Source organism: Nipponia nippon, unplaced genomic scaffold (assembly GCF_047370975.1).
Source record: "Nipponia nippon isolate SJK-2023a ecotype South Korea unplaced genomic scaffold, ASM4737097v1 scaffold_4, whole genome shotgun sequence".
NCBI classification, from domain to species: domain Eukaryota; kingdom Metazoa; phylum Chordata; class Aves; order Pelecaniformes; family Threskiornithidae; genus Nipponia; species Nipponia nippon.
Genome location: NW_028262358.1, coordinates 48,025,296 through 48,038,566, shown reverse-complemented (window position 1 = coordinate 48,038,566; position 13,271 = coordinate 48,025,296). Strand labels below are relative to the sequence as shown.

Sequence of the window (13,271 nt, the reverse complement as noted above, 5' to 3'; positions counted from 1 at the left end):
ACTCTGATTTATCCTCTTCTATCAATATAATTATACTGGTGAGCCCTCTTAGGCTCCAGGCTACACACTACTAACAGCTTTATATAAATTACAGATGTCTACAGAATGACTCGAGGGCAACAGGTCACCATCATTATTGCCAGCTGATGTCATATGCACCATAAACTTTATCATCAACAGCATAAAGACCTTGGAGTATGAGCTCAGGCTTTCCAACATAAGGAGGTTTGTCTTAATTGTCAAACCGCTGCCCTGGCTGGTACACATTCCCACGCGCAAGGGGAGATCACGTTCAGTGAAGACATTCACGCAGCTCCTAACAGAACTGAAAATAAGACAAAGAAGCAACCGTGAAAAACACGTGCACACAGTTTTTCGTGGATACCTGAAGAAACTGAATCCCGCTTCCCCATAGCCTCCATAAAGCAAAGCTTCTGGTAAGCTTTTCCTCTGGTCTCACACCTGTTTTGTCCATTTTGATTTTTAAGAGAACAACTGCGCACCCCGGGAGCAAGGAAGTGAGAAAGGACAGGGAGAAGGTGTTTTTCTTCTTACGTTTTAAAACAAACGACCTTGTGGACCCCACCACAGCAGGTAAGAGGTTAAAGAAGCAACGTCCTTAATCTGAAGGGGGAGGTCAAACAGAAGCCCAGCTCAGCCTTCTCTTCTTCAGAGGTATGTTAGGATGTGATAAAACTTAATGAATCATTAACTTGCTAGCATTGCATGTTTACAATTATTTTTTTTTAAAAGAAAAGTTGTGAGCCAAGAGTAACTGCCCAATGAAAACAAGTGGCCAGAAGGAATGCTCTTACTTAAACATACACAATTTCAGACTGCCCATATGCCATTCTTTTGTTTACCACAGATTCCAACCTCTTAACCTCAATTAAACCCTAAAAGCTCCAGCAAATGCACTGCAGATGAATTAATAAAAGCTGAAGTCAATCATCGGCCTCTGGGACACCCTACAGGTTGTTCGTTGTTTTTTTTTGGTTTTTTTTGGTTGGTTGGTTGTGGGTTTGTTTTGTTTTGTTTTTTTAAATAACATCACTTCATGTTTCAGGTCCCGGAGAAGTGCATTTTGAGAGGTAATTGCTTGGTCAAAGGCCCCACAGTCTATCAATGAAACAGTCAAAGGCGCTATTTATTTGTACTCTTCTGGTATCAGTCAGGAAGCTTATTAGTGCCCAAAGTGATGGCACAGCTTATTTAGCACTGTTTATTTTACCTAAACACACGTGCAGCGAAGCTTTGGAAAACATGCCTGTCATTAATTTCAAGGCTTCTCCAATTAAACAGCTCAAACACGGCCATAAAAACTCATTAAGAAAAACCCTAATCTTTGCCTCCTCTCTCCATGGCCCCATAAGCTGCCTCCCAGCACCAGAGCGGAACCTCAGTGCTTGCTGGGTCAAAGCAGGAATTGCTGAGGTTTGCCCCAGCAAGAGGGTAAGAGCAGCAGAGCCCTCCGAGGGCGGAGGAAGAGGAGGACTGTTCGCTTTGGTTAACGTCAGGATGGCTAGCTAAACCACCTCACACGGCCCGTGTACACAGCGGCATGAGGATGACCCGCCACCTCTGAATTTGGGGCCATGCCACGACCAGCCCATCTGGAAGCAGGTCTCATCCAAACAGCATGTACGTTTGCATAGCCTTATAAATGCCGCTGTATCTTACACATCAGTTTGTGGGACCACAGTGAATTGGGTCCTAATCCTGATTTCAGCATCTAGGTACTGCCACAACCACATATCAAGAGGATAAAGCAAATAGATGAACAAGCAATCACCTACCAACTCAAAGCAGCAAAACAAAGTGCTCCTCTATTGAGAAAAAAGCACAGGTAATTCTGTGCTTCTCTGAAAAACACCTGGAAACATCCTTTGTAAGGTTTATTACAGTGAAACATCTTAGGAAAGCTGGTTTTGCTAGAGCTGACAGAAAATGAGCATTGAGCATCTTCCTGATGAAACCTTACCAGAGTGGCCCTACAGAGTCCCATCAAAAACTGTCCAAAAACGTTAAGACTCTTCTTAACATTTTCCAGACATTATCCAGAGATGTCTTAGGCTTCTAAGACAACTAGACTCTTAGGCTGCAGTTTCACAATCAGCTTAAGCAGCTTTAATCAAGGCAGTCCTGCAGCAAGACAGACAGACAGACAACTGCCTGGAAACAGATCTGCCTTTGGCAGCAACCCACATTTGGGCTGCCTCATACTCATGATGAAACGTGGCCCTAAAACTGAGAACCCCCCTCACCTTCCAGGTATTTTGTCCCCTCAGAGGCATACTGTAGGGCACCAGTACTATCTGCAAAACAGAGTTATAAAGAGCCTGAGCAAGTAAAAGATGGAATGATGGCATATATTAGCCTTTCCCAGCAACTTTAAGACCCCACCCACCTCCTTTGACTGTCCTCTGAGATGATGCAAATTTCTCTGGAAAGATACATCAATCAGGAGGGAGGGAAAAAAAATGTTGCTTGTCAGGGCAGAAAACAAGACTGAAGCTAAATAGCTTTATGTCATGGCTGCAGATGATGTGAAAAGCGCCACCTGCAACCAACAGCCAGGACAAGCCACAACAGCAGGTCGTGTCCTGCAGCGAATTCCCAGAAGCCCATTGACTTTTCAAATGTATCTGCCCCTGCATCACTCCAAGACTAGCACAACATATCCAAGGGCAAGGATGCCACAAGGAGGTAAGGTACTGAATTTGGTGTCCACACACTGCTTTTGGGGTATAATACACACCTGCCTTCAAACACTGAGCACTATTTAGTAGGAAGCCCCTATTCAAAGCCATTGAATGAGGAATACCAAGACACCTTCTCAGTCACTTGGGTACTCTGAAGGACTTGGATCCCAGAACTGATGCAGCTTGGCTATGGGACAGATGCAACACTTGCAGCAAAGACAACTGGCTTTCAGTCCACAGATGTGGGAGGTGCAACTGCAGCAGGCCTTTGGCATCTGCTAGCAACATCTGTTAGATCTGAGTACAGTCCTCCCGCAGTGATGGGATGTGGGCCTGGCTCCCACCTTTCCTTTAGGATTTTCAAAGGGTACAATGCAAGATGCCTCCAAAAACTACAGGGCTGTGAAGCCCTAGCAAACTTAGCCGTCATCCTGTACCTTTTGGGACAGATGGGGAAATCACTAAGCATTGGTCTTGGATACCAACCAACATCCTTTTTCCTTTCTTCTTGTACAAGCAGCACTCCCTGGTGACACCAAGCTTTAACAACAGAGAGGAAAATGCTTTCTCGTTCGTCTTCATTGCAGGATTAGACACAGCTCTTAGTTAGGCATGAATGCTCACACTCCACCTTTGTGCTGTGAAGTTTTCCTGCCTCACATCAAGCAGCATGAGTGAGTGCTAGAACACAAAATGCACTCTTGAGTTTGTAACTCTTCTGCTCTGCACCCCCCACAATGTGGCCAGTGTGCTCAGGAAAAAGGGATCTCCCAAAATTCCCAGGGACACCCATTCCTAACCTGGAACCATGCTGCTATGCTACTCTGTCTGTAGGCTGCTCTAGTCCTTAAGCTCAGAGACAGGGGACAACTCTCCTCCCAGGGATGGCAGTGTTCTCTGGTAGCCAAGTAAAAGTGATTCGCATTTTTGGGCACACATCAGACCTTACTGCTGCTACCTAGTCCTCAAGGAGAGGGAAAAGGCTTAGCTGAGGACAGAGCACCAAAGGAGGTGCTCCTACAGTGCATGGAAGCACAGTGGCAGGACCACGCAGGGTGGCTGCCATGCTTCCATCCGGCTCTCCCATGGGATGAAAAAAGCTCCCCAGTGGTTTGCTCCCTGTGAGGACAGCCCAGCATGAATCATCTGGGCTTAATCTTTCCCTGAAACCAAAACTGAATTCAGGAGCCTTTTGAGAGAAACAGATGACGAGTACTAAAGGCTCCAGGCAAAAAGGGACAAATTACGATCTCACAGGGACTACGCTTTTCCATCACTTCCAAGTGATGGAAAATGCCTTTGAATTCTTGTACACAAAAACATGCAGCCTTTTAAAATACATTATTTTATCAGAAGCATATGCAAAACCTAGCAATGTACATGCTTGAAACAATACCCACACAGTAAAGTCTGCAGCTAGAGCATGCACCTCCTTTCCAGCATGGTTTTTTTCGGGGGGGGGGGGCATAAACATTCTGTTGCCAACATGGGAAAAGCAATGGATCAACTGATCTTGCCTTTTCATTGATTGGTAAAAGTAGTAGCATGTACCCTATCACGTCTGACTACCAACATGAAGTTTCTCATTACAATTAATTTGTTTACTTCTGCATAATCTGTTAATGGACTTGTTTATTGATTACCAATCACTTATAGGGCTTCCTCATACTTCATAAATCAAGCACATTAATTAAAGTTTATGAATAAGTAGCAACTGAAGGTATCGATTGGGGTAGGTAAATGCAGAAGCATAAGAAAGAACCAGCAAAATATGGGACAAGGCGTGAGCCAGCCTCAGTGTCCATTACACCTTGCATAAAGCAGCTGCAAAGGAAGCCTGCTCAGAAGTGCAAAGCTCTGTTTTCTCAGCTGGATGACAAGACAGCATTGCATGAGATCTTGCAAAGGTTAAGGGAAGTGACTTGCTTGAATAGCCATTCAGTAACAGCAAGCTTGCCTCCACTCAAACACATGGACACATCTCTTTCGAGATGGACCCTTACAGAAAGCTTATTCATGGGTGTACATATGCATAGGCAGGAGGGCAGTAAAGAAAAGCCACAGTCTGGTACCTCAATGCGAAGGACGGCAACGGAAGATGCTTTGGTTTGGTGCTCCAGTGCTCGCCCCGCGCCCTTCTGCCAAGCAGCGCAATCTTTACTAAAGACTGTTCATCTTTTGTATCTATGGGAAACAGGAGAGGTAAAGTACAGACGGGGAGCTGCAGCAAGGGCTTTAAAATAAAGGAGAGTGAGGCTTGCTTCCCGGCCACTGTAACTGTCAGGAGCGTTAGGAAGGGCAGGGAGAGCAGCAGCAAGATCTGGTCTCTCTACTAGCAACTCAGGAGAGAAGCATCTTTTTGTATCGTGCAAATTGCAAATGTGCGAGGTCTCACAACCTAAAAGCCTATCAGTTAATTCTCCAACGTGAAACATATTCCTTTTTTTAAGTCCACCAAGGCTATAAACAGGGTTTCTCCCAAGTGGATCTATTATACTCTTGCCTTAAGCGCAACAGCTGAGAGACACTCTTCTACAAGACTGTCTTTGCAGAAGTTATTCCACGGTGATGGTATTTTTATATTTGAGCTGGGCTGGACTGAACTGGAACAGATCACCAAGCCTTCTGAAATATTTTGCAGAGCTGTCAAAAAAAAAGTGTGAATAAACCCTTCATTTTCTGTTCTCACCAAGATCTTGTAACAGTTCGAGAAGTAAGCAGACTATGAAATCTTGATTTAGAAAAAAAAAAAAAAAGCAAAGCATCATTATAACTTCACAGGCAATACCTGGAGTCGCAGGACAAATAAGAGCAGACACGCTTTTACCAACATATCGTGTAAAGAACTCTTCTGATCAGGAATAGCTTTGATACCGGTAATACCCAGGTAAAAAAAAAATTGGCTTACTTCACCAGAGGAAGGAGAAAGTCCACTGCTGATCTCATGGCATTTGAATCATTGTCTAAACATTCAGACCAACTAGGCAGCTTCTGCATCAGTTTGCTTCTAACTTTTTCCCCCTAAAACGTACAGCTAGTCTTGAACATATTCAGAGCAGAGAGGAATATTGATTTATGTAAAGTGGACGGACTTCCAGAAAGAATAGATAAAACTCTGCCTGGAACACAGCTTGCCTCTATTACAAGTGTGAAAATGCCAATCTGCCAATACCTTGACAAAATTAACACAAACAGCAAGGTCTTTATGATTAGATGCAGCTTCAGAGACTGCACAGTACTGCCAGACATCAACTTCAGCAAAGCAATGGGGAAACGGGAAGACAAGGCCCAAAAAAGAAAGAGAACAAAAAAACAGCTTTACAGAGAATGCTGTATTTTTGAGGTGATGCCGAATTTTGCAAGAAGAGGAAACAGAGCAAAAAAAGAAAAAGCAGCATAAGAAATGGTTTAACAAGAAGCAAATAACTTCTTCCTGCGATTCTCCAAGGAGCAGCTCCTCCTTGCCAGAGGACTTCTTTTGGGCTGAGACCACCGTTTGTCCATGCTCAGTTACTAACCACACACTATGAATTAAGGTGCCACTGCTAAACCACCACGACGACAAGCAAGGAGCAGTGCAATAGCACAGGACTTTCTGCAAGAAAAGAAGTAACCGTGGAGCACAGTAAGCATGCAAGTAATTTACATTGGCTTGCATTGGACGAACAGTAGGGTAACGACTTTACTACAGAAGTTAACTGATACAGAGTTAACCACTGGATTCATACACTTTTTACCTGCAGTGTTGGGAACAGAAAAGTGTTGTAGCTTTAAAGCACTATCAGCTTTGGTTTTTTTAAAAAAACAAATAAACAAAAAACCAAAAAACAAACCCAAATTGACATGGCCCTTACCTGCTATCAAAAAACTTCCTCTGTCAAAAATGACTTAAATCGGAAAAACACATGTAAATACAAATTTTTTTGTTTGTTTTAGGTTTTTTTTGTTTCAGGAACAAAAAGGTGACACAAGTTTATTTGTCACTGGTGTTTAGCCCAGTTTATCGTGTTCATATAAAAATCTAGTTAACAACAAAAATCCCTATGGAAAAAAACCTGTCCAAAGAACACAGGCAGTATTTTTTGGTAAACCACTGAAAAGAATCACTACAACTCATGTTCTTCAATAGCATTCTGTAGACTTATTTTTGCTTATACTTGTCTTACCCTTTTTTTGTTTTGCCCCTCTTCCCCCCCCCCCCCCCAAGGTGATCTCTGCAAGAAAACATTTTTTTTCCTTTTTGGATTCCATTTTCCTTTGGATTCGGCATTCCTCATCTGAAGCCAAAACACTGGCTACTACACAGACTCTCAACATCGCCAATGCTGAAAACGGAACACTGATTAAGAGTGCACAACAATTAAACGGGAGGAATAAACAACAGAGTGAGGCCAAGACATCCTGTTGTCATTCCAAGTTTTCCAGGAATAAAATTAAAAAAAAAGAAAGAAAACTAGAAAAAAAAAAAAAGATAAAAGCTAAACAAATGAATGGGCAACCGATGTCCAAAAAGTTGTTTTCTTTTTCTTTTTTTAAACTTTACCCCAGAGATCATCAGTGCTACAAATACATTCTCATTATTTTCTCTGGGAAAGCGCCCTGTGCTTTCCAAGTATTTATTGTCAGGGCCTGGGCATCACGGCAGCTCCCTGAAGAAGGGACATGGCTCAGACAGCACGCTAGAGTTCCCTGGTGCGGCGGCATTTTAAACGCCACCGGGGAGTTGAGCCGAGAGCCTGTCACTGCCGCGCAGCAGGAGAAGCGCCTCTCGATGCAGAGGAGGACGATTTCTCAGCAGAGGAAACCCAGAGCCTTCCCTGTAAATCGTTACCAAGAAAGGATCCAAGAGGTGGAGAAACAATGGAGACTTTTGCCTTTTAGACACCCACGGCTTCTCCCGCGCACACACACCTGCCGGGACAGGCACCTCCTTCCCCGGGCGCTCAGGCCACCCAGGCCAGCCCCACCGGTCGCCTCCAGCCCCGGCCCCCCCCGAGGCGGTGGCGGCGGCCCCGGAGGAGGTCCGGGCGCTCGGCTACCTGCCCCGCCCGGCCCACCCTGCTGAGGTGCCACGGCCTGCGGGGCCTGCAGCCCCTGGCCAGCGCTGGCCCGACGCCCTCCTGCACCGCCCGGCCGCGGCCATGTCACCCTCCCTCAGCACCTGCGGGACAGGTGGCGGCCAAACAAGCGCCTGTCGGGAAGCGTCCCAGACTTGTGCCATCCGCTGCCCCCAAGGAGCCCGCTGGGACGCGGCCGGCTGCCCCGGGGCCCGACGGAGGTCTCTCTCCTCAGGCCGGCGGTGGTACTGCCGAGCCGGGAACGCGCCCCAGCATCACCTCATCTTTAGCACCGGCGGGAGCCACCGGTGGCACAGGGCGACAGCGAGGCACGAAGGAGCTGCCGCGGCTCCAAAACTCTTCAAGAGCCCCGTTCCCTCCCGTTCCCAGCCGGCGCCTGCCCACCCTCGCTGCCCGCGGGAGCCACAGCTCCGAGCTCGCAGAGACACCCACGGCCTCAGCCCTGCGCTGCTTTGACGGCGGAATTCCCCGACAACGTAAGAAAACTAGAAATCGCCACGGCACTCGCTCCAGCCGAAACCCAGACCTCCCTTCCCCGCCGGAGTCGCGGATCCGCCTCTGCAGCCGCGGCCGCACCACCGCACGCCCGCCCCGCGAGCAGGCGCCCGCCCGCAGCCCCGCGCCCAGCGCGCACCTTTCCCAGCGCCTTCGCGCCCGCGCTGCGCGGGGCTCCGTCCGCCCACCCTGGCCGGGCGCAGCCGGGGGCTTCGCGGCTCTCTCCGCCCAAAGCGCCGCCTGCAGCCGCACCGTCCCCGCGGGCTCCCGAGGGGACCGCTCCCCGCAGCCGGCCGGGGCCGGCGGGGGCAGGTGCCGCTCCCCGCTCGGGACCCCGCACCCGTCCTTTGTCCCCCGGCAGCTCCCCGGGGCCGCGCCCGCTGCCAGAGGAGCCCCGGAGGGACGCGGGAGCCCCGGGAGCTCCCCGCCCCGCTGCCCCGGCGGCGGGGCCCGAGCCCCGCTGGCAGCGCGGCGGCGCCCGGGCACTTACCGCGGGGCAGCCCCGGTCGCGGGGCTCCGCCGTCCTCTCCGGGGCGGCATCCAGCGCCCGCCGAGCCGAGCGAGGCAGCGTCCCCAGCGGGGCGGGTGGCGGGCACTCGCCGCTGCCCCGGAGGAGGAGCGGCGGTGGGGGCGGGGCCGGGCGGGGCGGGACACGCCCCCCGCCCCCGGGCCCGCCCCGCCCTTCCCCGGGACCGCACGCCGGCACCGGCGGCGGCCCCGCGCGGGGTTCCCCCGCCCCTCCACACCCACCGCGCCGCCGCCTCAGCGGATTGGCGGAGCCGGGCGGGGAGTGGGCGGGGCGCTCCCGCGGCGCGGCTTCGGGTTGGCGAGCGTGGCCGTCAATCCGTGCCGCGGCCGGCGGGCGGGCCTGAGGGCAGCGGGTCGGTCGGTTGTTGCGGGTCGTCCCGGCCGGTAACGGCCGCTGAGGGGAAAGAGGGGGCGGCGGGACGGGCGGTGTGTGTGTGGGGGGCCCCAACGGACCGCCGCGGGGGGAGCCCGCGTGTGGGCGGGTGGCGAGGGGCTGCCTGCGGGGGTGGCGGGGGTTTTGTCCCCGGTTGGGGACGGTTTTGTTCCTGGCGGGGTACTCTGTGCTCTGCACTGACAGCAATAAAGTCTACGTAGGTGAAATTTTAATTACGAGTGATCACAGCAAGGCGCAAGAATTCGGTCTGGGTCGCTCTGCCGCGGCCAGGTTGGCTGGGCGGCGCTGGCGGGGCGGGAGATGGTAAAAAGTATAAAAAGACGCAGTCGAAGAGTCGGGGTCAGGTTTGGAAACACTGAGCGCCCTGCGGGGTCTGGGAGCCTGCGTGTGCAGGAGGCAGCGTACGTGGGAAGGAGGTGCTGTGTTGCATGCCTCCCTCTTCTATATAATAATTTGCTTTTTAATGTAGTAAATTTCTGAAAGAAAGCTGACATCACCTCAAGTTCTGTAGCGGTGCTCTGGCTCCCTCACAAGTAGTTCACTGCTTCATTTCCCCACATATCCAGTTGTTTCTGAGGGTGCAGCCTGCATGGGAACTGGGACGGCAACAAGCTGTAAGCGGAGCTGGTGGGAAGGCTTTCATGCAGTGTTGCACTACTCTGCAGGAAAAGAGTTGAAATTTGCCCAGGAGAGAGAGACCTGACTTGCTGGTGTGGCATGACCAGCTGATGGGGTGAGGGGAGCAGGGCATCAGGTCACCTCTCCTTGCTCCCAGGTTTTTCTCCTGTGTTTTGGGTTGGACATGAGACTGGATAAAATCTCAGCCTTGCCAGCGTGGTTGACAACTTACGTGTGTCTCTTCATAGCTGAGTTGTAATAGTGAAGCTGCTCCGTGAGTGTGGGAACATCTCATCGCCAACCCTTTCTCTTCCCACAATGGTCTTCTGAGAGAAGATATTGGTGTCTTACTCATTATCTGAGCAAATGTGTAGGTTACAGAGGTGACCCCCAATGACCAAGGTTAAGTCCTTCATGGCTTGTCCTTTTGTTAAGCCTAGACTGATTTATACAGTTACCCTCTCAGCATGCCAGCTGTTTCTAGTGCTGTTCTGAGGTGCCTAACGTGTCATTTCATGGGCAGCTGAGCTGGCATGACAGATCCTCTCTGCCCATAGAAAGATGTCTCACTGTCCTCTCCTTTTTACTCCTTCCCATCTTCAGTCTTCTGTCTCCTTCGCTCCCTTTGCTCATGGCTGTAGCACCCTCCTTGTGCCAGCTCTGGAGCACTTCAGACTGCTAAGATGATCAAACTCACTAAAGGGACAGAAAGCTCCAGCTTTTTTGGCTGGAAGAGTGGTCTGTCATGTTGGTGAATGAGATTGTCTCATGGAGTGGTCCAGCCAGTGTTGGAGTCAGCATCTTGTAATATCGTGACCTATGTCTCCTCGCTTACTTTCCAGCATGGATTGCAGGATTGAATGCAAGGGCAGGGAATCTGGTGCCCAAGTGTAGGCTCTATTGTCGAACTTCTTATTTAACCTCCTCCATACCACGCATGAAGCCTGCAGCAGAGCCAGCGCAGTGCTCTGATCACAGTAGGACTTTCTGTCATACCCTGACAGCTAGTGGAGAACTTGAAATGTTAGCAAACAGCTCTGAACAGTTGCTGCATGCTTCTGGGTTTTGCTCATCTGAAAAAAAATATTATAGTTGCTTACAAACTCATAGCTTGGCTTTCTGTGATAGGGTCCTTTAGCTGTCACAGGAGCAAAGGACCATGTCTAGGCTGTTGAGACAGGGGTGTGCTTCATGGCACGCCATGTTAACCTGCTGTCCTTGTCTTTCCCACCAGAGACCTTAGGGTTTTCACCTTAGGGCTGTGTTCCTTCCCACAGAACCTGAGTAGGAGGGTGAGGGAGGCATGGGTTGTGTGCGGCCAAGGCTCCCAGTCTAGCCACGGTCAGAATGGAATAGTATGGTATGTCAGGTATGGTTACCTTAATTAGAAGTATAGTAATTATCCTGCATAGCTGGTCTTTTAGGATTGGCAGACCTTGCATGTCACCCTAGAGAAAACAAGCTGCATTCTGTGAAACATCAGAACTGGAGGAAAATTGAGATAGCGTTAGGCTGTTTGTTTTTGAAGGAGACATCAAAGTGTTGGAGAATGAAGATATCTGTGTTCCAAGGAAATACCGCTGCACATTTTCAAAGCGTCGACTCCAGCTCTCCTTGCAGTGCAGATAAGCAATTTCATCCAGCTTTCTCTGTAAAGTGGAAGCTGGAGAGGGGGATTTGTGGAAGGGTTCTTATAAACCAGTGTCTTGATTCAGAAAATTCAGAAAATAGAGCCCCTTTTGTAAGCCTATGTCTCATGCAGAGTCGTGCCGAAGTCAGAGGGAGCTCATGCAAAAGTAAAAGTTTGCATAAGCAGATGTCTTTGCTCATGGTCTTGTCTGCATTGCATGTAGACAAAAAGATTTCCCACTGCAAAAGGGAAAGCTGGGGTTTGCCTTCACAATCTTGGAAAAGTATCCTTTTCCTTTTCTTTCAATAACTTTAGCAATGCATATAGGAGATAATTTTGTTGCTACTATTGATTACCTACTTCACAAGCAGCACCTAAGCTTGGAGAGAAATGGGTTGTTTGTAGAGTCTAGAAACAAAAGGAGTTTTCACTAATGATCTCAGGGAGTTGAAGCTGGCTTCAAGCTGTTCAAGTCATGAGAGGATGACTCAGGAGTCAGAAATTTGAGGCATTCCTGTGTCTAGCATTTAATCAACAGGCAAAGCATTGGGAGGTAAGCAGAGGAAATCAATGGCAAATCAAAGAAGAATAGGTCAGCTATTCATTAGAGAAAGGATTGATCTCGGGGATATTAACAGAAAGGAGGGCATGAAATTAATCCTAAAGAAAGTTTGAACTAGCTGTGGCTGCTGTGCGCTGACAGTCAGGGAGCCTTAAAAAAATTACTTGGCTGTCTTGCATGGAAGGTTATTTGCAGAACTCTGCGTTCTCCATTTAAATTGGTCAGATTTAACCAGCTGCGCATGTTACAGAGATCTTCCAACCATAATGCAGCTCTTGCAAGAGTAATAATTATTTGTGTATATTTGTCATTGTGTATACACTCATTATAGGTATTACACATGAAATGATAATAATCTGCTTTCTGTTAGCATACATGCTGAAGCAAAATCTTATTTTGTGATGTTTTCACTGCATGTTAGAGCTTGATTTTGCTGGCTCTTGCCTTATTCCTAGAAAATCATCGATAGCTTCAGTGGGACCATTCATCATACTAGGGCTTTCATGATTAGCAAGTTGCAAAATCAGGTTTAATTTTGAGCTCTGGGACAGGGATTTTTTTTTTTCACCTGTAAAATATCAGATTTATCTACAATAGCTTGCGAACAATAAAAAATACTTATAAAGTTGCAGGGTGGCTTATATGCTAATAACAGTATTGGTTACATTATTAGTAATAATTAGTCATTATTATGCCAAAAGCTGTCTACAAGGTATAGATATAATTGGTGAGGTTTGAGGCACCGGTTTACATTAAATAACATTCAATTGCTCATTGTGATGATCATCGACCACATTATGCTGCAGGTGAGGCCAAGGTACAGCTCTGGAGCCAAAAAGTGCTTGTGGGCAATGGAGGTATGGCTGCTGTGCGAGGGACGTGCCATGTGACTGCGAGGCCATAGGAGACACTGCATCATACCCGATTGTGTCTGCTGCCTTAGACGCACTGTGTATTGTATCTTTTATCCCAGAGGATCCTGATGTGCTTCCTCGGTAAGTTTTTTCATTTGCCATTGAAACAGAGACACCTTCAGGTAGTAAGGGAGCAGCTGCCTAACATGGCTCCAGCAACAGCCTTTGGAAACCGTGGGGGGATTCTGGGTAGGGAGAGCGGGTTCATAAATCCAATTTGGCCCTGGAGCACAAAGGCTGTAACTCTTACCCTTGGCCCAGTCTCTGTGGGACTGTATTGACTAAAGTAGTCATTAAGCTTCATTTTACTTCTAAAGCAAAACAGAGAAATGCAGTCTTTCGCTAACACC

At 48.6% G+C, this 13,271-nt stretch overlaps 1 protein-coding gene across 5 annotated transcripts in view; it reads right to left on the bottom strand.

Annotated features, from left to right (window-relative positions):
- Positions 1-8,876, bottom strand: part of FRMD1 (FERM domain containing 1) — a 44,698-nt gene extending 35,822 nt beyond the window's left edge. Inside the window, exons 1-2 of one of the 5 annotated variants that reach the window (XM_087776812.1) lie at positions 8,766-8,782; positions 190-325 (exon numbers count right to left, since the gene is read on the bottom strand). The gene's annotated coding sequence lies outside the window, so the exon portion shown is untranslated. Of the gene's footprint in view, positions 1-189; positions 326-3,188; positions 3,277-8,765 lie in introns of those variants that run through there. The other 4 variants (XM_087776810.1, XM_087776807.1, XM_087776808.1 and 1 more) reach the window with 4 other exon arrangements.
- Positions 8,877-13,271: the final 4,395 nt, after the last annotated feature.